Genomic DNA, 27,248 nt, shown 5'->3' on the forward strand with positions numbered 1-27,248 from the left:
AATGGTTAGATAAAGGTAACAGAAAATGTTTAATTCTTAGTTCTTGAATCTTGCAACACAATTTACGTACGAGGAATACTCTGGTTTTTTTTCCCTTTATCTGTTTCCTTATTTTCTACGTGATTTCTGCAACTGGGACAAACTCTTGGGTCTCGTTTGTCCGTGGAAACCAGAGCTTCATGGACCGGACCGGACCGGACAATTCTAAAGCGAGCCTTGAAACAGCTAGAGCATAAGGGGAAACTTGTCATCTTCAAAGGCACCTCAGCTGACGACGAGGGTATTAAATTTTCATTGTAAATTTTCCGCTTTCAAGATGGCCCATTCTTTTCAACAGACTTGTGTCCGAGAGTTCTCAAGATTTTTCTATTTACAGAATAATTGCGACATTTTCATGGTCCAGAGTTCATCAAAACTTCAGCCACTCCAAAGGTTTTGTCTTGCTCAGGAATGTCGTGTATCCATGGTTTAGCGGGAATATTCACGGAGTGGTGATGTCTTGTCATGTGAGTTTGAGTTAGTACCAGGGCGAGGAAATGCACCACTACTTTGTTATTGAATGCACACACAGCTTCAGTTAGATTTGTCTTATTATCACCCGAGTCAATCGAGGCCTGAACACTGTACCGCAATAGTTTTTAATTATATTTCCGAACGAGCAGTCGGGCACTACAGGTATTTCACCATGCCACGACCCTCCACGCTGAGTTTGGTAGCTTGTAGCTGCTTCCTTTTTGGGGCTTTCAGTTGTTGCTGCTTCTTGTTCATCTGCCGGCATTAAGAAAATTGAGCATGTAACTTGTGATCAAACAACAGAAAAGCTAAGACGAGAATGAGCACAGCCGTAGTATTATAGGTTAGAAGTAAGCACCACGGCCGTCAAATATCATAAACTTTATCGGATCTGACGGAATTTAAATATCACTATTATCATAATCAAAAGGAAAATTTGCTCATTCTCCAAAATACATGGTAAAATCAAATTCAACGAAGTAATATTTGAGCAACTAGGCAAAAAGAGAACATTGTAATTCAATTTCAACCAGTGAGCAAACAAGAAACGGTTCGTGTGACAGAACCAAATGGTTAGTCATTGCTTCCTTGGAGTTTGGCCCATTGTTTGACCGCACTAAGAAGCCAAGGGCGTGAAAAAGTAAATATGTTGATTTGCTGTTAACTCAAAATCAAATTTTGTATATTTTCAAAGAGAAGCCACATATAGCCACCAAAGAAGGTACCACAATGTTAAAACGAAAGACGGATGAAATAGCTCTTCAACTGGTACACGATTACAGAAATCCAAGCAAACCCAAGAAAGGTTTGGCAATTTTTCTGTTTAGACAAACAACCCACTCTGTCAAAGGGAATGTAAATGTCTATACTTCCTCTAACAACTTCAGGATGTTAAACGTGAGTTTTCTGTATGAGATTGTCTCGAAAGGAGACAGAGTAGCTAACCTTTGCCCGACGCTGATCCTGAACCATTTGTTTAGCTCGAGCTCGAACTTTATCTGGATCCACCTTCGATTGAGGACGCACCACAAAATCCATTGACATTGCTTCAGGCCTTGAGGCATGTTGCCTAGAGGAAGACTGACCAGATTTTGCCCCCCATCAAATTATGAAAAACAGTGAAACACTGAAGCTTAGGTGTGTACTCTAAAAAATGGAACCACCAGATAAAAGAATCAATCAGGTTCAGATTGCAACTCACTGTGACAATAAAGCTAAATCAAGGTCGTCGTCTCGGGATGCCATGGCTCCCTCATTATGAAAAACAGTGAAACACTTTATGGTAGATTGATTTTCTATTTTTGAAATATTTCAAATTATATCCCTAAACAAGTAATAAAATAACAGCTAAACAAATAGAAATAAATCTGTTGGATCAGGGTTTTCTACGTGTCTAAACGCAGCGAAAGTTTTAAATTATTTTTATTTATTTTGACAATCAAAATATATTTTGCTTTGGACGCTCGTATGATTTTAACAAAATAAACATTCATAGGATGTTAGAAACTTATACCTTTAGTGAATTAATCACGTGGCTCCAACTAATCCGATATAAACGGATTAGCTCTTGATGAATCCCTACGAACTTTCTTCAAGGACTCCTTTCTTCTAATCAGGTCCACGACTAGATGATTTGTTCTTCTTCTAATTTGCACTAGAAAAGTAGAAGAGATTTTGCGTTGAGATCGGAAATTCGAGAAAGACTCAAATATTTTTCTCTTGAAAAATTGGTCAAAAATATTTGGAGGATTTTTATATCAATTCACGCGAATCACAAAATAGGAATAGTGGAGGCTACGTTTTCTTTTCATTTTTATTTCTTTAAAAACAAAAACCTTAACCTAAATTCCATAATTAACATTAATTGGCTTGATTTATTAATTGGACTAGTCCAACAAGTTTAATTAATAAATCAAAGTCCATTAAAAACTTTAATTATATAGTATCTTGGACTTGTACTCCTACAAGCCCATTAAACATACTTCTCACTATTTTTAATTTAATTTTTAATAAACTCAACTTTTGAGCTTAATAAATTAAATCAATTATAAATTCAACATTTTGAATTTAATATTTAAATTATAAATTCAACTCTTTGAATTTATCACCTCCAAAATTTAATATTTAATAAACCCAACTTTTGAGTTTAATAAATTATTTTATCAAATTTTATAAATTCAACTCCTTGAATTTATTATCTCCAAATTTCCTAAATTCAACTTATTGAATTTACTATATCATAAATTCAACTGCTTGAATTTATTTTCTCAAAATTTAATTATCATAAATTCAACTCCTTGAATTTACTATATTATAATATAAATTCAACTCCTTGAATTTATTTTCTCAACGGGAACAAACGATCCAGTGCTTGTGTGACCCTCAATGGTTCACGGATACAGCTAGCCCTGGGTTCACAACTCTTTGTGATTCAGGACATAATCTTTTATTCGGGCTTACCCTAGTTAGCCCCATTCTTTTCATCAACACCTTGATCATGAATGTCAGAACTCATTTCTGATTGCACCCATCGGATCATGGTAAGAGCGTCTAGTAGCATCGCCCCATGATCCCCTAGGTATCACTGATAGTGCCAGCAAGAACCAGTCGATTATGATTAGCGTATATTACGGTCCCTTCAGCTCATATATCCAGATCGAATCTACAACCATTGGTTCATCGAGGGTTGCATATTAATTCGATAACTATGTGATAACTATAATAGTGGCATCGCGTGCACTATTGGAGAACTCCTTCTCCAACGTACATCTCATACTCTGGCCAGAGATTCCATGCACTATTATTTCATTAGATCACATAGGATATCCACACTCGTAGGTGAGCGGTGAATCCCCGACTACAATGCACTGGCTCCTATATGTGTCGCAACTGTACCCAACCTCGCCACCTTATGACTCTCCTGGAGCCGGTAAACGAGTCAAAGCACAGCCCTAGCATATAGAGCCTCAGTGTTGTCCGGGTCTTAAGGACTAGCGGTGTAAAATCATAACCACGGACTTATCCTCTCGATGAATGATAACCACTTGGAAAGTCCGAGGGAGGGTTGTTCGGTATAATCATCATATGACTACCCATCTGCATGTTTGGACATCTCTATGCCCTTACCAAGAAACGCAGTACACAACATCACAGATGCTAGTCTCGAGCTCAAGGGGCCTTTATCCCTGTTTTAGGCGGCTGAATCGACTAAGAACGAATTTAGAATATGCAGTGTTTACAAATGAGTTTCAACATCGAATTACGATTCATTTGTATTAAAGCATAATCAAGGTCTTTATCTATGCTGTTTGCATGGGTATACAGATAAAGTATAACAAGACCATAAAAAGTTAAATTATATTAAAATAAAGATTATTTATTTTACTTGAGTCAATAAATTCTCTAGCCAACCGTTGCCTTGCAGGAAATCTACTCTAACAAAATCACCCCACTCTTTATGAAGCAATCAAATGAATAGACAAGACTAATGTTCATACATTTTGTAATAGCCGAGCCCGGTGTACGGTACGGTTTAAGCTTTATTGTGTTAATTGGGTTATGTGATTAGATGATTATAGTTGTGTTTTGGGCTATAGTATTATTGGTTATTATTTATTTGAGGTGTTAGTTGGTGTTGATTGTTCGTTTCAGCGTTTCGAATCGATTTTTTAGTTGTTTTGTTACTGTTCATTGCCGTGAGTAGAGTGCACCCGCGCTCTTAGATGAGTGCCCCCGCGGTGTACTATTCATGATTTTGGTTTTGGAGGGCCGTGGCATCACCGCACCCGCGGCAGTGCAAGGACCGCACCCGCGGTGAGACCGCACCCGCGGTAATTGTAGCACCGCACCCGCGGTGTTCGTGCATGGGATTTATTTTGGTTGCCGTGAGCTTAGCGCACCCGCGGTGCTTGTGTGACCGCACCCGCGGTGTAAGTATGGGCGAGATATTTAGCTACTTTTTGGGAGTTGTTGGCCATACCTTATCCTATTCCTTCTCTTCTTTACCGATTTTCTCTCCATTGGCAAGGGTTTTCATCCATTTCTTTAGCTTCCTACCTTTGATTCTTGGAGTTATTTGGATTTCCGACTTGAGATCATCGTTCTCCGTGGTATAGGGAAGCTTAGGTAAGTTTTTGGTGCGATTCTAATGAGGTTTCGAGTTAAGGGTTATTTTGGATTTGATGTTTTGATGGTTCTATGGATTATTTAGCATGGACTCTTGGATTTAGTCTTGATATTGGTGTTATTTATGGATTATTGTTGTAGGTGGTGTACCAAGAGTATAGTTGGAGGTGTTCTATTGGTTTGTAAGTGGAATTTCATCCTTTTTGCTCACATGATATTATATGTATTGTGTTTTAAAGGTTTCAAAGTGTTATTCCCTTCCATTGATCCATTGTTATATATTGATTTCATTGATTATCTATTGGAGGCATTGACGTCTCACTATTGTTAAAAAGGGAATACAAGAGATATTATGAGATTGCGAAACGACGGCCTTAAATGCTATTGAGAATTCAAATGTTTTATTGGATTGATTAATCATAGCCATAGCATTGCATGCAATTAGATGATCATCGACCATAGGCTTTTATCCCCTCACAGTTATCGATTTATATCGATGGGATATTGGCAACCACAGACAGAGATACTATTGATATCAATCCAACCATAGAAAAGAGAAATACCATCGTTTTGCTATCTATTGCCATTGCTATTGCTACAGTTATTGCTACGTTATTCATGTTTCAGAGTCGATGGTATTTATGATTTAAAAGCCATGTTTTACAGAGTATACTATGTATCATTGCTATGTAAGAGTTCCACTTGCTGAGATTTATTCTCATTTCAGTTATTTTCATGTGATGCAGATAAGAGCGACGGACCGGGACGTTGACTGTGGATGGGGGTCATATGCATACGGAGATTGGAAGGATGATTATTTTGTACTATTTTGTAACATGATCACACTAATGATATTTTGTATTTTGTTATGTCATTGGAATGATCATGTTGTTATTTTGTAAACACTTTTATAAAATGTATTTGGAAACTCCTTCCATGTTTGAAAGAAAATTTTAAATTCCGCTGTATTTTAATGGTATCGGGTCAGGGTGTCACATTTAGTGGTATCAGAGCGGTGTTCTTCGGACCAATGCATATGACTTCGTCTACTTTCAACTGTCCGGGTATGTTTTCTTGCATCTATCCATTGTTATATATATTGATTGGTGTCTTGTGAGCAATTGTAGAGTATGCCTCCTAAGCGTAAGGCGGCAGAGGGTGAGGATAGTTCTTCCTCGAGAGTTGTCGACGAGTTCGGCAAGTTGCTTAAGGAGCAGGCTAAGGTGCATAGCGATCAGATTCAACAGTTACTCCGATTGCAAGGAGCAGGACAGGGTCGAGGCCAAGTGAGAGGTCAAGTTGCTCAGGCTGTTGGCACTGATGCCGTCTTTTCTTCTTTTAAGAGAATGGATCCACCGGAATTCGCAGGTAGCACCGATCCTCTAGTTGCTGTCGAGTGGGTCAAGGCGCTTGAAGCTATCTTCGATCATCTCCAGTATGAGGACAAAGACAGGATTAGCTGTGCAGTGTTCATGTTGGTTAAGGCTGCCCGCATTTGGTGGAATGCTACGAAAGTTGGAGTTGATGTTGCGACACTGAAGTGGTCAGAGTTCACTGACTTGTTCTACGACAAGTATTTCCCCGACGCACTTCGAGCGAGGAAGGTTACGGAGTTCTTGGAACTTAGACAGGGGAGCTTGGATGTTGGCCAGTATATTCTGAAGTTCGAGGAGGGTTGCCTATTTGCTCCGTACATTGCTTCGAACGACAAGGACAAGGGCGCTCATTTCATTCGAGGCCTTAGAGCGGAGATTCGTCGTGATATCAACATGTCCAAAGCTGTTACTTTCAAGGAGATTGTGTCCAAAGCATTGTTGGCCGAGCAAGACGAGAAGGACATCGCCAGGGAGAGGCAGGAGAGACACCAGGCCATTGCTCAGAGAGGCCAGGGTTCGAATCAGAGGGGCAGGGATCGTTTCAAGGGCAAGGGCAAGATGGAGCCGAGTTCTAGACCACCGCCAGTTCCATTTGATCCCGAGAAGCCACTGTGTCCAAAGTGTGGCAAGCATCATCGAGGAGAGTGCAGATTGGGCACTCATACTTGTTTTCGTTGTGGCGCGGCGGGCCACGTTGCTAGGAATTGCCCGAGGGGAGATAGCCAAGGGAACGTGCAGGGTCGTATCTTTGCGATGACCAAGGAAGATGATGGCCAGGGAGGAGCGCTCGCCAGCACAGGTACTTCGCTGGTCCTTCCTTTTATTTCTTGCTTTGAGGCTGAGAGATTGTTGTGTAGAGGTTGCGATGGGTTTCTTGCTTCTATTGTGGATGTTGATAGATTGACTAAGTTGAATGTAGATGATATTGATGTGGTGAGAGAGTTTGCTGATGTGTTTGAGGATGATGTTCCGGGTTTGCCGCCGGATAGAGATGTTGAGTTTGTGATCGATTTAGCTCCAGGTACGGTTCCTATTTCTAAGGCTCCGTACCGGATGGCCCCTACCGAGATGAAGGAATTGAAGACTCAGTTGCAGGATCTTTTAGACAAGGGCTTTATTCGTCCGAGTTCTTCGCCTTGGGGAGCTCCGGTTCTATTTGTCAAGAAGAAGGATGGTTCTTTGCGACTGTGTATCGACTACAGGGAGCTTAACAAAGTAACTGTCAAGAACAAGTATCCGTTGCCTCGGATAGATGATTTGTTTGATCAGCTCCATGGTGCTACTGTGTTCTCGAAGATTGATCTTCGGTCTGGCTACTATCAGTTGAAGGTTAGGGAGTCTGATATCCCTAAGACAGCTTTCCGGACCAGGTACGGTCACTATGAGTTTCTTGTCATGTCTTTTGGGTTGACCAATGCCCCTTCAGTCTTCATGGATCTGATGAACCGTGTGTTCAAGCCTTATCTGGATAGCTTCGTTATTGTTTTCATCGACGATATCCTGATCTATTCCAAATCCAGAGAGCTTCATGCAGAGCATCTCAGAGTGGTGCTTCAGTTGTTGCGAGAGAAGAGGTTGTTTGCCAAGTTGAAGAAGTGTGAGTTTTGGCTAGACCAGATTTCTTTTCTAGGCCATGTGGTTTCGAGAGATGGCATTGCTGTTGATCCGTTGAAGATAGAGGCGATTCGGAGTTGGCCTATTCCTACCACTGTTTCTGAGGTACGCAGTTTCCTCGGTTTGGCGGGTTACTATCGTCGTTTCATTTCGGATTTTTCCAAGATTGCCCTGCCATTGTCCAATCTGACGAGGAAGACTGTGAAGTTCGAGTGGTCTATCGATTGCCAGAGTGCATTTCAGGAGTTGAAGGACAGATTGACGACAGCTCCTGTTCTTTCTTTGCCCAGTGGTTCAGAGGATTTTGTGGTCTATACCGATGCGTCGAAGAGAGGCCTTGGTGCAGTGTTGATGCAGCGAGGTAAGGTCATTGCCTATGCGTCTCGCCAGTTGAAGGATTATGAGAAGAATTATCCGACGCACGATTTGGAGCTTGCAGCTGTGGTTTTCGCCCTTAAGATTTGGAGACATTATCTGTATGGCGAAAAGTGTGAGATCTTCACAGACCACAAGAGTTTGAAGTATCTGTTCTCGCAGAAAGAGCTCAATATGCGACAGAGGAGGTGGTTAGAGCTTGTCAAGGATTACGATGTAACTATCAGTTATCACCCAGGGAAGGCGAATGTTGTGGCTGATGCTTTGAGCCGCAAGTCGAGTGCTTCATTGAGTTCTTTGATTCAGAGACCGTTGTTGATGGATTTGCAGAGAGAGGAGATTGATCTGGTGATTCCAGGGACCATTGCTCGCTTTTCAGCGTTAGTCATTCGATCTACTTTGACGGACAGGATCCGTAGAGAGCAGTCGACTGATGTTCAGTTGGCAGAGTTGAGAGCTAGAGCCGAGGCTAGAGGGAATTCAGAGTTTAGTCTGAATGGTGATGATTTGGTAACTTTCAGAGGCCGCATTTGTGTTCCTTCTGGCGACGATATTCGTAGAGACGTCTTGACAGAGGCTCATACCGCACCTTATTCGATTCATCCAGGCAGTACGAAGATGTATCAGGATCTTCGTCGACTCTACTGGTGGCCAGGTATGAAGAGAGATATTGCTTTGTTCATTTCTCAGTGTCTTACTTGTCAGCAGGTAAAGATTGAGCACCAGAGACCTGCTGGGACATTGCTTTCTTTGCCGATTCCTCAGTGGAAGTGGGAGCATATCACTATGGATTTCGTGACTGGTTTACCCAGGACGCAGAAGGGTTTCAATTCCATTTGGGTTATTGTTGATAGATTGACCAAGTCAGCGCACTTTCTCCCAGTCAAGACGACGTATTCGATGTCTCAGTATGCCGAGGATTACATTGCAGAGATTGTTAGACTTCATGGTGTGCCCGTGTCGATTGTGTCTGATCGTGACCCTAGATTTACCTCAGAGTTCTGGAAGAGTTTGCACAGAGCTATGGGTTCTCGATTAGCTTTCAGTACAGCTTATCATCCTCAGAGCGACGGTCAGTCAGAGAGAGTCATTCAGATTCTGGAGGATATGCTCAGAGCTTGTACTATTGACTATTCTGGTAGCTGGGATTCCAAGTTGCCTCTTGTGGAATTTACGTACAACAATAGCTACCAGGCGACGATTGGCATGGCACCGTTTGAGGCACTTTATGGCAGGAAGTGCAGATCCCCTTTGTTTTGGGATGAGGTTGGAGAGAGGAAGATGTTGGGTCCCGAGTTGGTCCAGCAGACTGCCGATGTTGTTGCAGTTATCAGAGAGAGGATGAAGACTGCTCAGTCCAGACAGAAGAGCTATGCAGACGTTCGTCGTAGACCTTTGCAGTTCGAGGTTGGCGATCATGTTTTTCTGAAGATAGCACCTCTCAAGGGTGTGATGCGATTTGGCAAGAAGGGCAAGTTGAGCCCTAGATTCATTGGTCCATTCGAGATATTGGACAGAGTGGGTGACCGAGCCTACAGATTAGCCCTACCGCCCGATCTTGACAGAGTCCATAATGTGTTTCACGTATCGATGCTCAGAAAGTATGTTGCAGATCCTTCCCATGTTCTTCGCCATGAGCCATTGGACTTGACGCCGAGTCTGACTTACCATGAGATTCCGATTCAGATTCTGGATCGCACAGTTAGAGTTCTGAGGAACAAAGAGATCGGCATCGTTAAAGTCCTTTGGAGGAACCATTTGATTGAGGAGGCTACGTGGGAACCAGAGACTGAGATGAGAGAGAGGTATCCTGATTTGTTCGTGCCGTGACGTCAATTTCGAGGACGAAATTCCTCTAAGGAGGGGAGATTGTAATAGCCGAGCCCGGTGTACGGTACGGTTTAAGCTTTATTGTGTTAATTGGGTTATGTGATTAGATGATTATAGTTGTGTTTTGGGCTATAGTATTATTGGTTATTATTTATTTGAGGTGTTAGTTGGTGTTAATTGTTCGTTTCAGCGTTTCGAATCGATTTTTTAGTTGTTTTGTTACTGTTCATTGCCGTGAGTAGAGTGCACCCGCGCTCTTAGATGAGTGCCCCCGCGGTGTACTATTCATGATTTTGGTTTTGGAGGGCCGTGGCATCACCGCACCCGCGGCAGTGCAAGGACCGCACCCGCGGTGAGACCGCACCCGCGGTAATTGTAGCACCGCACCCGCGGTGTTCGTGCATGGGATTTATTTTGGTTGCCGTGAGCTTAGCGCACCCGCGGTGCTTGTGTGACCGCACCCGCGGTGTAAGTATGGGCGAGATATTTAGCTACTTTTTGGGAGTTGTTGGCCATACCTTATCCTATTCCTTCTCTTCTTTACCGATTTTCTCTCCATTGGCAAGGGTTTTCATCCATTTCTTTAGCTTCCTACCTTTGATTCTTGGAGTTATTTGGATTTCCGACTTGAGATCATCGTTCTCCGTGGTATAGGGAAGCTTAGGTAAGTTTTTGGTGCGATTCTAATGAGGTTTCGAGTTAAGGGTTATTTTGGATTTGATGTTTTGATGGTTCTATGGATTATTTAGCATGGACTCTTGGATTTAGTCTTGATATTGGTGTTATTTATGGATTATTGTTGTAGGTGGTGTACCAAGAGTATAGTTGGAGGTGTTCTATTGGTTTGTAAGTGGAATTTCATCCTTTTTGCTCACATGATATTATATGTATTGTGTTTTAAAGGTTTCAAAGTGTTATTCCCTTCCATTGATCCATTGTTATATATTGATTTCATTGATTATCTATTGGAGGCATTGACGTCTCACTATTGTTAAAAAGGGAATACAAGAGATATTATGAGATTGCGAAACGACGGCCTTAAATGCTATTGAGAATTCAAATGTTTTATTGGATTGATTAATCATAGCCATAGCATTGCATGCAATTAGATGATCATCGACCATAGGCTTTTATCCCCTCACAGTTATCGATTTATATCGATGGGATATTGGCAACCACAGACAGAGATACTATTGATATCAATCCAACCATAGAAAAGAGAAATACCATCGTTTTGCTATCTATTGCCATTGCTATTGCTACAGTTATTGCTACGTTATTCATGTTTCAGAGTCGATGGTATTTATGATTTAAAAGCCATGTTTTACAGAGTATACTATGTATCATTGCTATGTAAGAGTTCCACTTGCTGAGATTTATTCTCATTTCAGTTATTTTCATGTGATGCAGATAAGAGCGACGGACCGGGACGTTGACTGTGGATGGGGGTCATATGCATACGGAGATTGGAAGGATGATTATTTTGTACTATTTTGTAACATGATCACACTAATGATATTTTGTATTTTGTTATGTCATTGGAATGATCATGTTGTTATTTTGTAAACACTTTTATAAAATGTATTTGGAAACTCCTTCCATGTTTGAAAGAAAATTTTAAATTCCGCTGTATTTTAATGGTATCGGGTCAGGGTGTCACATTTAGTGGTATCAGAGCGGTGTTCTTCGGACCAATGCATATGACTTCGTCTACTTTCAACTGTCCGGGTATGTTTTCTTGCATCTATCCATTGTTATATATATTGATTGGTGTCTTGTGAGCAATTGTAGAGTATGCCTCCTAAGCGTAAGGCGGCAGAGGGTGAGGATAGTTCTTCCTCGAGAGTTGTCGACGAGTTCGGCAAGTTGCTTAAGGAGCAGGCTAAGGTGCATAGCGATCAGATTCAACAGTTACTCCGATTGCAAGGAGCAGGACAGGGTCGAGGCCAAGTGAGAGGTCAAGTTGCTCAGGCTGTTGGCACTGATGCCGTCTTTTCTTCTTTTAAGAGAATGGATCCACCGGAATTCGCAGGTAGCACCGATCCTCTAGTTGCTGTCGAGTGGGTCAAGGCGCTTGAAGCTATCTTCGATCATCTCCAGTATGAGGACAAAGACAGGATTAGCTGTGCAGTGTTCATGTTGGTTAAGGCTGCCCGCATTTGGTGGAATGCTACGAAAGTTGGAGTTGATGTTGCGACACTGAAGTGGTCAGAGTTCACTGACTTGTTCTACGACAAGTATTTCCCCGACGCACTTCGAGCGAGGAAGGTTACGGAGTTCTTGGAACTTAGACAGGGGAGCTTGGATGTTGGCCAGTATATTCTGAAGTTCGAGGAGGGTTGCCTATTTGCTCCGTACATTGCTTTGAACGACAAGGACAAGGGCGCTCATTTCATTCGAGGCCTTAGAGCGGAGATTCGTCGTGATATCAACATGTCCAAAGCTGTTACTTTCAAGGAGATTGTGTCCAAAGCATTGTTGGCCGAGCAAGACGAGAAGGACATCGCCAGGGAGAGGCAGGAGAGACACCAGGCCATTGCTCAGAGAGGCCAGGGTTCGAATCAGAGGGGCAGGGATCGTTTCAAGGGCAAGGGCAAATAGTCAATCCAAGTTCTTTTTAAGAATAGCACGCAAAAGTGTTCCCAAAGTTCTATTGACAACTTCAGTTTGTCCATCAGTTTGAGGATGACAAATAGTAGAAAACAACAATTTTGTGCCAAGTTTAGCCCATAAAGTATTCCAAAAGTAACTCAAGAATTTAAGATCGCGAAGAGAAACAATAGTCCTAGGCATGCCATGCAACCTAGCGACTTCTCTAAAGAACAAATCCGCAATGTTTGAAGCATCATCGGTTTTATGACAAGCTATAAAATGTGGCATCTTAGAGAATCTTTCCACAGCAACAAAAATAGAATCCCTCCCCTTCTTAGTCCTAGGCAACCCCAAAATAAAGTCCACAGAAATGTCAATCCAAGTTCTTTTTGAGAGTAGCACGCATAAGTGTTCCCAAAGTTCTATTGACAGCTTCAGTTTGTCCATCCGTTTGAGGATGACAAGTAGTAGAAAACAACAATTTTGTGCCAAGTTTAGCCCATAAAGTCTTCCAAAAGTAACTCAATATTTAACATCGCGACCAGAAACAATAGTCCTAGGCATGCCATGCAACCTAGCGACTTCTCTAAAGAAAAAATCCGCAATGTTTGAAGCATCATCGGTTTTATGACAAGCTATAAAATGTGCCATCTTAGAGAAACTATCCACAACAACAAAAATAGAATCCCTCCCCTTTTTAGTCCTAGGCAACCCCAAAATAAAGTCCATAGAAATGTCAATACAAGTTCTTTTTAAGAATACCACGCAAAAGTGTTCCCAAAGTTCTATTGACAACTTCAGTTTGTCCATCAGTTTGAAGATGACAAGTAGTAGAAAACAACAATTTTTTGCCAAGTTTAGCCCATAAAGTATTCCAAAAGTAACTCAAGAATTTAAGATCGCGACGAGAAACAATAGTCCTAGGCATGCCATGCAACCTAGCGACTTCTCTAAAGAACAAATCCGCAATGTTTGAAGCATCATCGGTTTTATGACAAGCTATAAAATGTGGCATCTTAGAGAATCTATCCACAGCAACAAAAATAGAATACCTACCCTTCTTAGTCCTAGGCAACTCCAAAATAAAGTCCATAGAAATGTCAATCCAAGTTCTTTTTGAGAGTAGCACGCAAAAGTGTTCCCAAAGTTCTATTGACAACTTCAGTTTGTCCATCCGTTTGAGGATGACAAGTAGTAGAAAACAACAATTTTGTGCCAAGTTTTGCCCATAAAGTCTTCCAAAAGTAACTCAATATTTAACATCGCGACCAGAAACAATAGTCCTAGGCATGCCATGCAACCTAACGACTTCTCTAAAGAACAAATCCGCAATGTTTGAAGCATCATCGGTTTTATTACAAGCTATAAAATGTGCCATCTTAGAGAAACTATCCACAACAACAAAAATAGAATCCCTCCCCTTCTTAGTCCTAGGCAACCCCAAAATAAAGTCCATAGAAATGTCAATCCATGTTCTTTTTAAGAATACCACGCAAAAGTGTTCCCAAAGTTCTATTGACAACTTCAGTTTGTCCATCAGTTTCAGGATGACATGTAGTAGAAAACAACAATTTTGTGCCAAGTTTAGCCCATAAAGTATTCCAAAAGTAACTCAAGAATTTAAGATCGCGAAGAGAAACAATAGTCCTAGGCATGCCATGCAACCTAGCGACTTCTCTAAAGAACAAATCCGCAATGTTTGAAGCATCATCGGTTTTATGACAAGCTATAAAATGTGGCATCTTAGAGAATCTATCCACAGCAACAAAAATAGAATCCCTCCCCTTCTTAGTCCTAGGCAACCCCAAAATAAAGTCCATAGAAATGTCAATCCAAGTTCTTTTTGAGAGTAGCACGCAAAAGTGTTCCCAAAGTTCTATTGACAGCTTCAGTTTGTCCATCCGATTGAGGATGACAAGTAGTAGAAAACAACAATTTTGTGCCAAGTTTAGCCCATAAAGTCTTCCAAAAGTAACTCAATATTTAACATCGCGACCAGAAACAATAGTCCTAGGCATGCCATGCAACCTAGCGACTTCTCTAAAGAAAAAATCCGCAATGTTTGAAGCATCATCGGTTTTATGACAAGCTATAAAATGTGCCATCTTAGAGAATCTATCCACAACAACAAAAATAGAATTTCTCCCCTTCTTAGTCCTAGGCAACCCCAAAATAAAGTCCATAGAAATTTCAATCCAAGTTCTTTTTAAGAATAGCACGCAAAAGTGTTCCCAAAGTTCTATTGACAACTTCAGTTTGTCCATCAGTTTGAGGATGACAAGTAGTAGAAAACAACAATTTTGTGCCAAGTTTAGTCCATAAAGTATTCCAAAAGTAACTCAAGAATTTAACATCGCGACGAGAAACAATAGTCCTAGGCATGCCATGCAACCTAACTACTTCTCTAAAGAACAAATCCGCAATGTTTGAAGCATCATCGGTTTTATGACAAGTTATAAAATGTGTCATCTTAGAGAATCTATCCACAGCAACAAAATTAGAATCCCTCCCCTTCTTAGTCCTAAGCAACCTCAAAATAAAGTCCATAGAAATGTCAATCCAAGTTCTATTTAAGAATAGCACGCAAAAGTGTTCCCAAAGTTCTACTGACAACTTCAGTTTGTCCATCCGTTTGAGGATGACAAGTAGTAGAAAACAACAATTTTGTGCCAAGTTTAGCCCATAAAGTCTTCCAAAAGTAACTCAATATTTAACATCGCGACCAGAAACAATAGTCCTAGGCATGCCATGCAACCTAGCGACTTCTCTAAAGAAAAAATCCGCAATGTTTGAAGCATCATCGGTTTTATGACAAGCTATAAAATGTGCCATCTTAGAGAAACTATCCACAACAACAAAAATAGAATCCCTCCCCTTCTTAGTCCTAGGCAACCCCAAAATAAAGTCCATAGAAATGTCAATCCAAGTTCTTTTTAAGAATACCACGCAAAAGTGTTCCCAAAGTTCTATTGACAACTTCAGTTTGTCCATCAGTTTGAGGATGACAAGTAGTAGAAAACAACAATTTTTTGCCAAGTTTAGCCCATAAAGTATTCCAAAAGTAACTCAAGAATTTAACATCGCGACCAGAAACAATAGTCCTAGGCATGCCATGCAACCTAACTACTTCTCTAAAGAACAATGTTTGAAGCATCATCGGTTTTATGACAAGCTATAAAATGTGCCATCTTAGAGAAACTATCCACAACAACAAAAATAGAATCCCTTCCCTTCTTAGTCCTAGGCAACCCCAAAATAAAGTCCATAGAAATGTCAATCCAAGTTCTTTTTAAGAATACCACGCAAAAGTGTTCCCAAAGTTCTATTGACAACTTCAGTTTGTCCATCAGTTTGAGGATGACAAGTAGTAGAAAACAACAATTTTGTGCCAAGTTTAGCCCATAAAGTATTCCAAAAGTAACTCAAGAATTTAAGATCGCGAAGAGAAACAATAGTCCTAGGCATGCCATGCAACCTAGCGACTTCTCTAAAGAACAAATCCGCAATGTTTGAAGCATCATCGGTTTTATGACAAGCTATAAAATGTGGCATCTTAGAGAATCTTTCCACGGCAACAAAAATAGAATCCCTCCCCTTCTTAGTCCTAGGCAACCCCAAAATAAAGTCCATAGAAATGTCAATCCAAGTTCTTTTTGAGAGTAGCACGCAAAAGTGTTCCCAAAATTCTATTGACAGCTTCAGTTTGTCCATCCGTTTGAGGATGACAAGTAGTAGAAAACAACAATTTTGTGCCAAGTTTAGCCCATAAAGTCTTCCAAAAGTAACTCAATATTTAACATCGCGACCAGAAACAATAGTCCTAGGCATGCCATGCAACCTAGCGACTTCTCTAAAGAAAAAATCCGCAATGTTTGAAGCATCATCGGTTTTATGACAAGCTATAAAATGTGCCATCTTAGAGAAACTATCCACAACAACAAAAATAGAATCCCTCCCCTTCTTAGTCCTAGGCAACCCCAAAATAAAGTCCATAGAAATGTCAATCCAAGTTCTTTTTAAGAATACCACGCAAAAGTGTTCCCAAAGTTCTATTGACAACTTCAGTTTGTCCATCAGTTTGAGGATGACAAATAGTAGAAAACAACAATTTTGTGCCAAGTTTAGCCCATAAAGTATTCCAAAAGTAACTCAAGAATTTAAGATCGCGAAGAGAAACAATAGTCCTAGGCATGCCATGCAACCTAGCGACTTCTCTAAAGAACAAATCCGCAATGTTTGAAGCATCATCGGTTTTATGACAAGCTATAAAATGTGGCATCTTAGAGAATCTTTCCACAGCAACAAAAATAGAATCCCTCCCCTTCTTAGTCCTAGGCAACCCCAAAATAAAGTCCATAGAAATGTCAATCCAAGTTCTTTTTGAGAGTAGCACGCAAAAGTGTTCCCAAAGTTCTATTGACAGCTTCAGTTTGTCCATCCGTTTGAGGATGACAAGTAGTAGAAAACAACAATTTTGTGCCAAGTTTAGCCCATAAAGTCTTCCAAAAGTAACTCAATATTTAACATCGCGACCAGAAACAATAGTCCTAGGCATGCCATGCAACCTAGCGACTTCTCTAAAGAAAAAATCCGCAATGTTTGAAGCATCATCGGTTTTATGACAAGCTATAAAATGTGCCATCTTAGAGAAACTATGTGGGGACCCGGGCTCTAACTCAATTCTTTTGGGATTTAATTGGATCTTTGTTCGAAAATGTGGGTCAAAAATTTGCTTTTAACATTAATTCAAATGTATAGATAAAGCATAACATGTCGTTAACTGAAATAAACAACATAATGTACATACATATCTGTCTGGTACAATCATACACTAGTGTTCGAATCTCAAATACAAATAGTTCAAATCTAAACAGAAACTACTGGTAATCTGCTACTACACCCGGCATCACCACGCTATCAACTCAACTCTCTCATCCTCGTCGTGACCCTGATCCTGCCCCACCTGTTGCCATGCACACATACAGACACGACAACAGCCGGATAACTCCGGTGAGAACATATCCCAGTATAAAACATGTATGCATGCAATGTAATAATCATGTACAAAAGCATAGCATATGTAACAAGTAACATGAATATAAATCTAAACATGTAGAAGAATACAAATCTGTATTCCACAATTCAAATCTTGACTCGACTCTTTTCTAATCTAGGGATCCCGGTGTGAATAAGACGGTCTGTCACCTACCCAGCCACTCGGGGCAACGGTACGTCTTATTCCTAGACTTCGGTCAACTCTGTATCGAGGGTCTACACATATAACAAATCTGTTTCTATGCGTCGATACACCGAAACGTCTAGTTTTGGCAAGTCTGCCAATCTCTCCTATCTCAAGACTCGAATATAAATCAATAAACGAAACATTACATAATCAATGTAATAACTATCTAGTATGTGATTTAGGGAAACTCGTATCAAATCTGAATCGAGTTGTGCAATCCCGTGACCACATGAATTATACCTTTCTTGTCGAATCGTCGGTGTCGCAGTCGAAGTCTCGAGTTCACAATAACCAATATAATCTGAAATGGCAATGTGTAGACACACTCTATCAACAAGCATCTCAACTAACTCAATGTACAAATCTGTAACTGATTTCAATACAATTCAACAGCGTAACGGCTTATTTCTCAATACCGGCCAACTCAATCTCAACATAACAATATCATAATCAATCTCAATAACTCATAATCTCATCCAATACAAACATGTATACCAAATTCTGCATAATCTTCACATAATACATGCTGGAAAATTGAACCTATAGCATACGACATCCGTAATTCAATCCGTTTACGTTTCTACGATGCTTAGCATATCAAGAACACATATTCGCAACAAAATCATAAGTTCCCCAACATCCACAATCTGAATCATGCTGGAATTATATCAAACTTACGTCACTTTGTAGCCTTCAATGCAAGGAACACAAATCTTACCTCAGAATTAAAATCGGATGAACAACTCTTGCATAATTCTACTTTTTAGCATGAAGAAACTTGAAGGATTTCTTGGGAGCTCTCGGTTCTGAATTCTGAAGAATGAAGGAGTGATGTGTCAACATAACATATATATACCTCATGCCATGTGTCAAGACCAAAATCGAAGGTGGCAATTTCGCATGCAGACCGCGGGTGCGGTGTCTCAAGAGCGCGGGTACGCTATGCTCACGGCGAGTTCATCCAAAAATGTAGCACTTAGACCGCGGGTGCGGTCCTTACATGACCGCGGGTGCGGTCTCACACCGCGGGTGCGGTCGTGCTAGCACCGCGGGTGCGGTGTCTGTTCGCACATTTCCCTCAATTTCCTCTCAATGCACCGCGGGTGCTGTATCTCTAACACCGCGGGTGCGGTGTGGCTTCGGCCATGCTTCAAAAATTCCACTCTATATGTCATGCATTATCATGGTTTCAAGTCTCACATCAATGCCAATTGACAATTCTCGAGCCTTACATTTCTCCCCCTCTTAGACAAGAGTTCGTCCTCGAACTCGCAAACAACTTAATCAATCATAGTAAAGGAAGAAATGACATTAGAACTGAAAGAAAACTCACATCATACAAATAGCTCGGGATGCCTCTGTTTCATCTCAGACTCTGTCTCCCAAGTTGCTTCCTCGATGCCATGACGATTCCACTGGATCTTCACAAGCGGAATAGTCTTTGTTCTGAGCTGTTTCTCTTTCCGATCAAGAATCTGAATCGGTCGCTCAACATAGCTCAAAGTCTGATCTAACTCGGCTTCTTCAGGTTGAATGACATGAGAATCATCCGGCATGTATCTGCGCAACATCGATACATGAAAAACATCATGTATACCGGATAGTGAAGGAGAAAGAGCAAGTCTGTAAGCTCGATCGCCAATCTTCTCCAGAATCTCATACGGACCGACGTATCTAGGAGACAACTTTCCTCGCTTGCCAAATCTGACAATGCCTCTGAAAGGTGAAATCTTCAGAAATACTCTGTCTCCCTGTTCGAATACTAACGGTCTGCGTCTAATATTGGCGTACTTCGCTTGCCTATCCTGTGCCGTCTTCATTCGTTTCTGAATGATCTTCACTTTTTCTGTCATCTCACGAATCATATCAGGCCCCAATTCTGGTACCTCAGAAATATCATCCCAGTACAACGGAGATCTGCACTTCTTTCCGTATAAAGCTTCGAACGGTGCCATCTCTATGCTCGTCTGATAGCTGTTGTTGTATGAAAACTCACACAATGGCAATGAATCTTGCCAACTAGTACCAAAATCTAGTACTACAGCTCTCAGCATATCCTCTAAAGTCTGGATAGTCCGCTCTGACTGTCCGTCCGTCTGGGGATGATAAGCAGTGCTCAGGTGTAAAGTCGTACCCAAAGCCTGCTGCAAGCTGTGCCAAAAGTGAGAAGTGAATCGTGGATCACGATCTGATACGATCGACTTCGGCACACCATGCAATCTGACGACCTCTCTGACATACAACTCGGCCATCTGATCATGTCGATAAGTCATCCTGTACGGAATAAAGCACGCTGATTTGGTCAGTCTGTCTATCACAACCCAAATCGCGTCACAGCCCCGCGAAGATCTAGGTAACTTCGTCACGAAGTCCATGGAAATGTGATCCCATTTCCATTCAGGAACAGACAAACTCTGAAGTAAACCTCCGGGCTTCTTTCTTTCTGCCTTCACCCGCTGGCAATTTAGGCATCTAGACACGAATTCTGCAATGTCTGTCTTCATCTGTTTCCACCAAAATTGTGTCTTCAAGTCGTTATACATCTTCCTGCCACCAGGATGAATGCTGAACCGACTACAGTGTGCTTCCGACATGATCTGTTGTCTCAAATCTGAAATCTCTGGCACCACTAAGCGGTTATTCACATACAGAACAGAATCTCTGACCTGATATTCTGATATATGACCAGCTCTGACCATATCAATCGATCTCTGCACGCTCGGATCAGTTCTTTGTGCTTCTTTGATCCTCGAAATCAAGTCTGGCTCAATCTGAATCGCAGCAAGTCGCAACGGTCTATTCTCTGTATCAAATGTCAATCCAGACAAGCAACAATCTTCTACTAAACTCGATACACCTATAGTCGACAAGGACAAAGAACATACCTTTCGACTCAAGGCGTCTGCCGCTGCATTCGACTTCCCTGGATGGTACTTGATCTCGCAATCAAAACCTTTCAGCAGATCAAGCCATCGTCGCTGCCTCATATTCAACTCTGACTGAGAAAAGAGATACTTCAGGCTCTTATGATCGGAATAAATCTCAAATTTCTCGCCATACAGATAATGACGCCAGATCTTCAAAGCAAATACAATCGCCGCCAATTCAAGATCATGAATCGGATAACGAGTCTCGTGCGGCTTCAGCTGTCTAGAGGCGTATGCTATCACGTGCCCTCGCTGCATAAGAACACATCCAAGCCCTCTGTGAGATGCATCACAATATACAACGAACTCACCTGTACCTGATGGAATCGTCAAGACAGGCGCACTAGTCAGCCTCTTTTTCAGCTCAACAAAACTGCTCTCACACTCTTCTGACCACACAAATGGCATGTTCTTCTGTGTCAACTGGGTAATCGGCTTCGCTATACTGGAGAAGTCTCGAATAAAACGTCGATAACACCCGGCTAGACCCATGAAACTGCGTATCTCTGGCACAGAAGTCGGTCTCGGCCAACTGATCACAGCCTCAACTTTACTCGGATCTACCGCAATACCATCTCCAGATATAATGTGCCCTAAGAAGACAACCTGTCTCAGCCAGAATTCACACTTGGACAGTTTAGCATACAACTGCTCCTGTCGCAAAGTCTTCAGCACAATTCTCAGGTGATCTGCATGCTCAATCAAACTCTTCGAATACACCAAAATGTCGTCAATAAACACAATCACAAAATCATCTAAATAGCTCTGAAAAATACAGTTCATCAAACTCATAAACACCGCTGGTGCATTCGTCAAACCGAAAGGCATAACAACAAACTCGTAATGTCCATACCTGGTTCGGAATGCAGTTTTCGGAATATCAACGTCTCTAACTCGGAGCTGACGATACCCTGATCTCAAATCGATCTTCGAGTATACCGAAGATCCCTGTAGTTGATCAAACAAGTCGTCGATGCGCGGCAAAGGATACTTGTTCTTCACTGTTGCCTTATTCAACTGCCTGTAATCAATACACAGTCGCATCGAGCCATCTTTCTTTCTAACAAAAAGCACCGGAGCACCCCAAGGAGATACACTGGGTCTGATATATCCCTTGGACAGAAGATCCTCCAACTGTGCTTTCAACTCTTTCAGCTCTATCGGTGCCATCCTATACGGAGCTCTCGAAATGGGAACAGAACCGGGCATAAGATCTATGCTGAAATCAACCTCTCGAACAGGAGGCAACCCTGGAATCTCATCAGGAAAAATATCTGCAAACTCGCAAACCACTGGCAAATCTGCCAATGCTGGGCTCGTCTTCAGTAGATCTACTGAATATACAAGAAAGCCCTCTGCTCCTCTCTGAAGCAATCTACTCATAGTCAGAGCAGATACTAAGGGAATCCGAGATCTGGAACCCTTGCCGTAGAATTTCCACTCATCTGTCAGTTCAGGTCTGAATCTGACAATCTTGTGGAAACAATCTACCGTGGCCCTGTACTTGGTCAACATGTCTATACCAACTATACAATCAAAATCAGCCAAACCAAGTACTACACAATCAAGATCGATCTCATGCCCCTCAAACTGAAGCATACAGTGTCTAACAGTAGTTACAGATATCAAACCACTTCCCAACGGAGAAGCTATAGACACTACTGTCGACATTGACTCAACAGGCAATGCATGTCTCAATGCAAAATGTTCAGATATAAATGTATGAGATGCACCTGTGTCAATCAACACATAGGCAGGATAACCGCAAAGAAATTTTTCTTTAGAGAAGTCGCTAGGTTGCATGGCATGCCTAGGACTATTTTTCTCGTCGCGATCTTAAATTTGAGTTACTTTGGAATACTTTATGGCTAAACTTGGCACAAAATTGTTTGTTTTCTACTACTTGTCATCCTCAAACGGATGGACAAACGAAGTTGTCAATACTTTGGGAACACTTTTGCTGCTATTCTAAAAAAACTTGGATTGAAATTTCTATGGACTTTATTTTGGGTTGCCTAGGACTAAGAAGGGGAGGATTCTATTTTTGTTGTTGTGGATAGATTCTCTAAGATGGCACATTTTATAGCTTGTCATAAACCGATGATGCTTCAAACATGGCGGATTGTTCTTTAGAGAGTCGTTAGGTTGCATGCATGCCTAGGACATTTTCTGGTCGCGATGTTAAATATTGAGTACTTTTGGAAGACTTTAGGGGCTAAACTTGGCACAAAATTGTTGTTTTCTACTACTTGTCACCTCAACGATGGACAAACTGAAGTGTCAATAGAAACTTTGGGAACACTTTGGCGTGCTACTCTCAAAAAGAACTTGGATTGACATTTCTATGGACTTTATTTTGGGTTGCCTAGGACTAAGAAGGGGAGGATTCTATTTTTGTTGCTGTGGATAGATCCTAAGATGGCCACATTTTATAGCTTGTCATAAAACCGATGATGCTTCAAACATTGCGGATTTGTTCTTTAGAGAAGTCGCTAGGTTTGCATGGCATGCCTAGGACTATTGTTTCTCTCGCGATCTTAAATTCTTGAGTTACTTTTGGAATACTTTATGGGCTAAACTTGGCACAAAATTGTTGTTTTCTACTACATGTCATCCTGAAACGATGGACAAACTGAAGTTGTCAATAGAACTTTGGGAACACTTTTGCGTGGTATTCTTAAAAAGAACTTGGATTGACATTTCTATGGACTTTATTTTGGTTGCCTAAACTAAGAGGGGAGGGATTCTATTTTTGTTGTTGTGGAAGTTCTCTAAGATGGCACATTTTTAGCTTGTTAATAAACCGATAGGCTTCAAACTGCGGATTTGTCTTTAGAGAAGTCGTTAGGTTGCATGGCATGCCTAGGACTATTGTTTCTGGTCGCGAGGTTAAATATTGAGTTACTTTTGGAGACTTAGGGGCAAAACTTGGCACAAAATTGTTGTTTTTCTACTTTGTCATCCTCAAACGGATGGACAAACTGAAGTTGTCAATAGAACTTTGGGAACACTTTGCGTGCTATCTCAAAAAAGAACTTGGATTGACATTTCTATGGACTTTATTTTGGGGTTGCCTAGGACTAAGAAGGGAGGTATTCTATTTGTTGCTGTGGATAGATTCTCTAAGATGGCCACATTTTTATAGCTTGTCATAAAACCGATGATGCTCAAACATGGCGGATTTGTTTTTAGAGAAGTCGCTAGTGCATGCAGCCTAGGACTATTGTTTTCTCGTCGCGATCTTAAATTCTTGAGTTACTTTTGGAATACTTATGGGCTAAACTGGCAAAAATTGTTGTTTTCTACTACTTGTCATCTCAAACTGATGGACAAACGGAAGTTGTCAAAGAACTTTGGGAACACTTTTGTGGTATTCTTAAAAAGAACTTGGATTGACATTTCTATGGACTTTATTTGGGGTTGCCTAGGACTAAAAGGGGAGGGATTCTATTTTGTTGTTGGGATAGTTTGTAAGGCTCGAGAATGTTCAATTGGCATGATGTGAGACTTGAAACCATGAGAATGCATGACATATAGAGTGGAATTTTTGAAGCATGGCCGAAGCCACACCGCACCCGCGGTGTTAGAGATACAGCACCCGCGGTGCATTGAGAGAAATTGAGGGAAATGGTCGAACAGACACCGCACCCGCGGTGCTAGCACGACCGACCCGCGGTGTGAGACCGCACCCGCGGTCATGTAAGGACCGCACCCGCGGTCTAAGTGCTACATTTTTGGATGAACTCGCCGTGAGCATAGCGCACCCGCGCTCTTGAGAACCCGCACCCCGGTCTGCATGCGAAATTGCCACCTTCGATTTGGTCTTGACACATGGCATGAGGTATATATATGTTATGTTGACACATCACTCCTTCATTCTTCAGAATCAGAACCGAGAGCTCCCAAGAAATCCTTCAAGTTTCTTCATGCTAAAAAGTAGAATTATGCAAGAGTTGTTCATCCGATTTTAATTCGGAGGTAAGATTTGTGTTCCTTGCATTGAAGGCTACAAAGTGACGTAAGTTTGATATAATTCCAGCATGATTCAGATTGTGGATGTTGGGGAACTTATGATTTTGTTGCGAATTGGTTTCTTGATATGCTAAGCATCGTAGAAACGTAACGGATTGAATTACGGATGTCGTATGCTATAGGTTCAATTTTCCAGCATGTATTATGTGAAGATTATGCAGAATTTGGTATACATGTTTGTATTGGATGAGATTATGAGTTATTGAGATGATTATGATATTGTTATGTTGAGATTGAGTTGGCCGGTATTGAGAAATAAGCCGTTACGCTGTTGAATTGTATTGAAATCAGTTACAGATTTGTACATTGAGTTAGTTGAGATGCTTGTTGATAGAGTGTGTCTACAACATGGCCATTTCAGATTATTTGGTTATTGTGAACTCGAGACTCGACTGCGACACCGACGATTCGACAAGAAAGGTATAATTCATGTGGTCACGGGATTGCACAACCGATTCAGATTTGATACGAGTTTCCCTAAATCACATACTAGATAGTTATTACATTGATTATGTAAGGTTTCGTTTATTGATTTATATCGAGTCTTGAGATAGGAGAGATTGGCAGACTTGCCAAAACTAGACGTTTCGGTGTATCGACGCATAGAAACAGATTTGTTATAGTGTAGACCCTCGATCAGAGTTGACCGAAGTCTAGGAATAAGACGTACCGTTGCCCCGAGTGGCTGGGTAGGTGACAGACCGTCTATCACACCGGGATCCCTAGATTAGAAAAGAGTCGAGTCAAGATTTGAATTGTGGAATACAGATTTGTATTCTTCTACAGTTTAGATTTATATTCATGTTACTGTTACATATGCTATGTTTGTACATGATATACATTGCATGCATACATGTTTTAACTGGGATATGTCTCACCGGAGTTATCCGGCTGTTGTGTGTCTGTATGTGTGCATGGCAACAGGTGGGGCAGGATCAGGGTCACGACGAGGAGGAGAGAGTTGAGTTGATAGCGTGGTGATGCCGGGTGTAGTAGCAGATTACCAGTAGTTTCTGTTTAGATTTGAACTACTTGTATTGAGATTCGAACACTAGTGTATGATTGTACCAGACAGATATGTATGTACATATGTTGTTATTTTCAGTTAACGACATGTTATGCTTTATCTATACATTTGAATTAATGTTAAAAGCAAATTTTTGACCCACATTTTCGAACAAAGATCCAATAATCCAAAAGAATGAGTTAGAGCCCGGGTCCCCACAACAGGTGGTACAGAGCAGTAGGTTCTGTAGACTGAGAAGAATAGAATGAGCGGGGTAGATCGAGTCATCTTCCTTGCTTTTGAGATGCTAGCATGCTTATTTGCTTTCCCTATATATGTTGTGTTGTATTATCTGAATTGATTTACAGCATTTCAAGCCTGAATCAGAACCGATTCTCGATCAGAGGTATATGACAGAGGAGGGCTGAGACAGATGAATGGTTGAGTACTAATCAGTTTTATGATCAGATTTATGCCGCCTAGACGAGTGCCACAACCAGAGCAGGGTAGCACATCTGGTGCACAGATGGATGTCACCGCTACGCCGGGGAGACTTTATTGAAGAGATTCCAGTCTTTCCATCCGCCTACTCTGAAAGGCACAGAGAGTGCAGTAGAATGCGAGAGCTGGCTCGATGATATCGAGATGTTGTTTGAGTCGTTGGCCTATACTGACGAGCGACGTGTGAAGCTGATAGGGCATCAGAGCAAGAGGTTGCAAAGAGCTGGTGGTTGACTACGAAGAGAGCTTTGGACACCGAGGCATTGATATCACGTGGAAAGTCTTCAAAGATGAGTTCTATCAGCGCTTCTTTCCCGTTTCCTACCGGAAAGATAAGGGAGCTGAATTTGCGAACTGAAGCAGGGACAGTGGAACATCGAGGAGTATGTGCTAAATTTTCTGCATTGCTACGATTTGCACCGCATGTGGCCGGAAACGACGAGGCAGTGGCCGATCAGTTCATCAACGGACTGAATCCGATGTCTTTACTTGGTGAACACGGGCCGTCCTAGTACTTTTTCGGAGGCACTGAACCGAGAAAAGGGAGCAGAGGCTGGCTTGATCAGGCAGCGAGGAGCTCCTACGGTGTTCAGGGGCAGAGACCGCCACAGCCTACTACGTACAGTTTCCATCACCTCTCCTCGTTTTGACAGCGGAGCTAGTGGTATGGTAAGAAGGAATTTTTAAAGGCTAAAGGCAAACAGTTTAAGAAATCTGGGAGTAGTTCATCGAGTTCGAGTGGATCTCGACAGAGAGGTCAGGGTCAGAGTATAGTGGTGCATACTGTGGTTCATGCGGAGGGCGACATGCGACGAGCAATGTCAAGGAGTTCTGGGACGCTGCAACATCGGTAGGCAACAGAGACACTTTGCCAGAGTTTGTCCCCAGAGAGGTGCATCACGATTCCAGAGTACAAGACATCAGCACAGCGCCACAGATGGAGAGACAGGCATCTTGGTACACTCCTTTCAGCCACCCTCCACACAGACCCAGCAGAGACCAGGAGGTAGTCCGACCGTGAGTCAGCCTCCCAGACAGCAGGCACGTGTTTTTGCCTTGACAGAGGAGCAGGCCCAGGATGCGCCAGATGACGTGATCGCAGGTAACTGTTTTCT

Source organism: Primulina eburnea, chromosome 15 (assembly GCF_022965805.1).
Source record: "Primulina eburnea isolate SZY01 chromosome 15, ASM2296580v1, whole genome shotgun sequence".
NCBI lineage: Eukaryota > Viridiplantae > Streptophyta > Magnoliopsida > Lamiales > Gesneriaceae > Primulina > Primulina eburnea.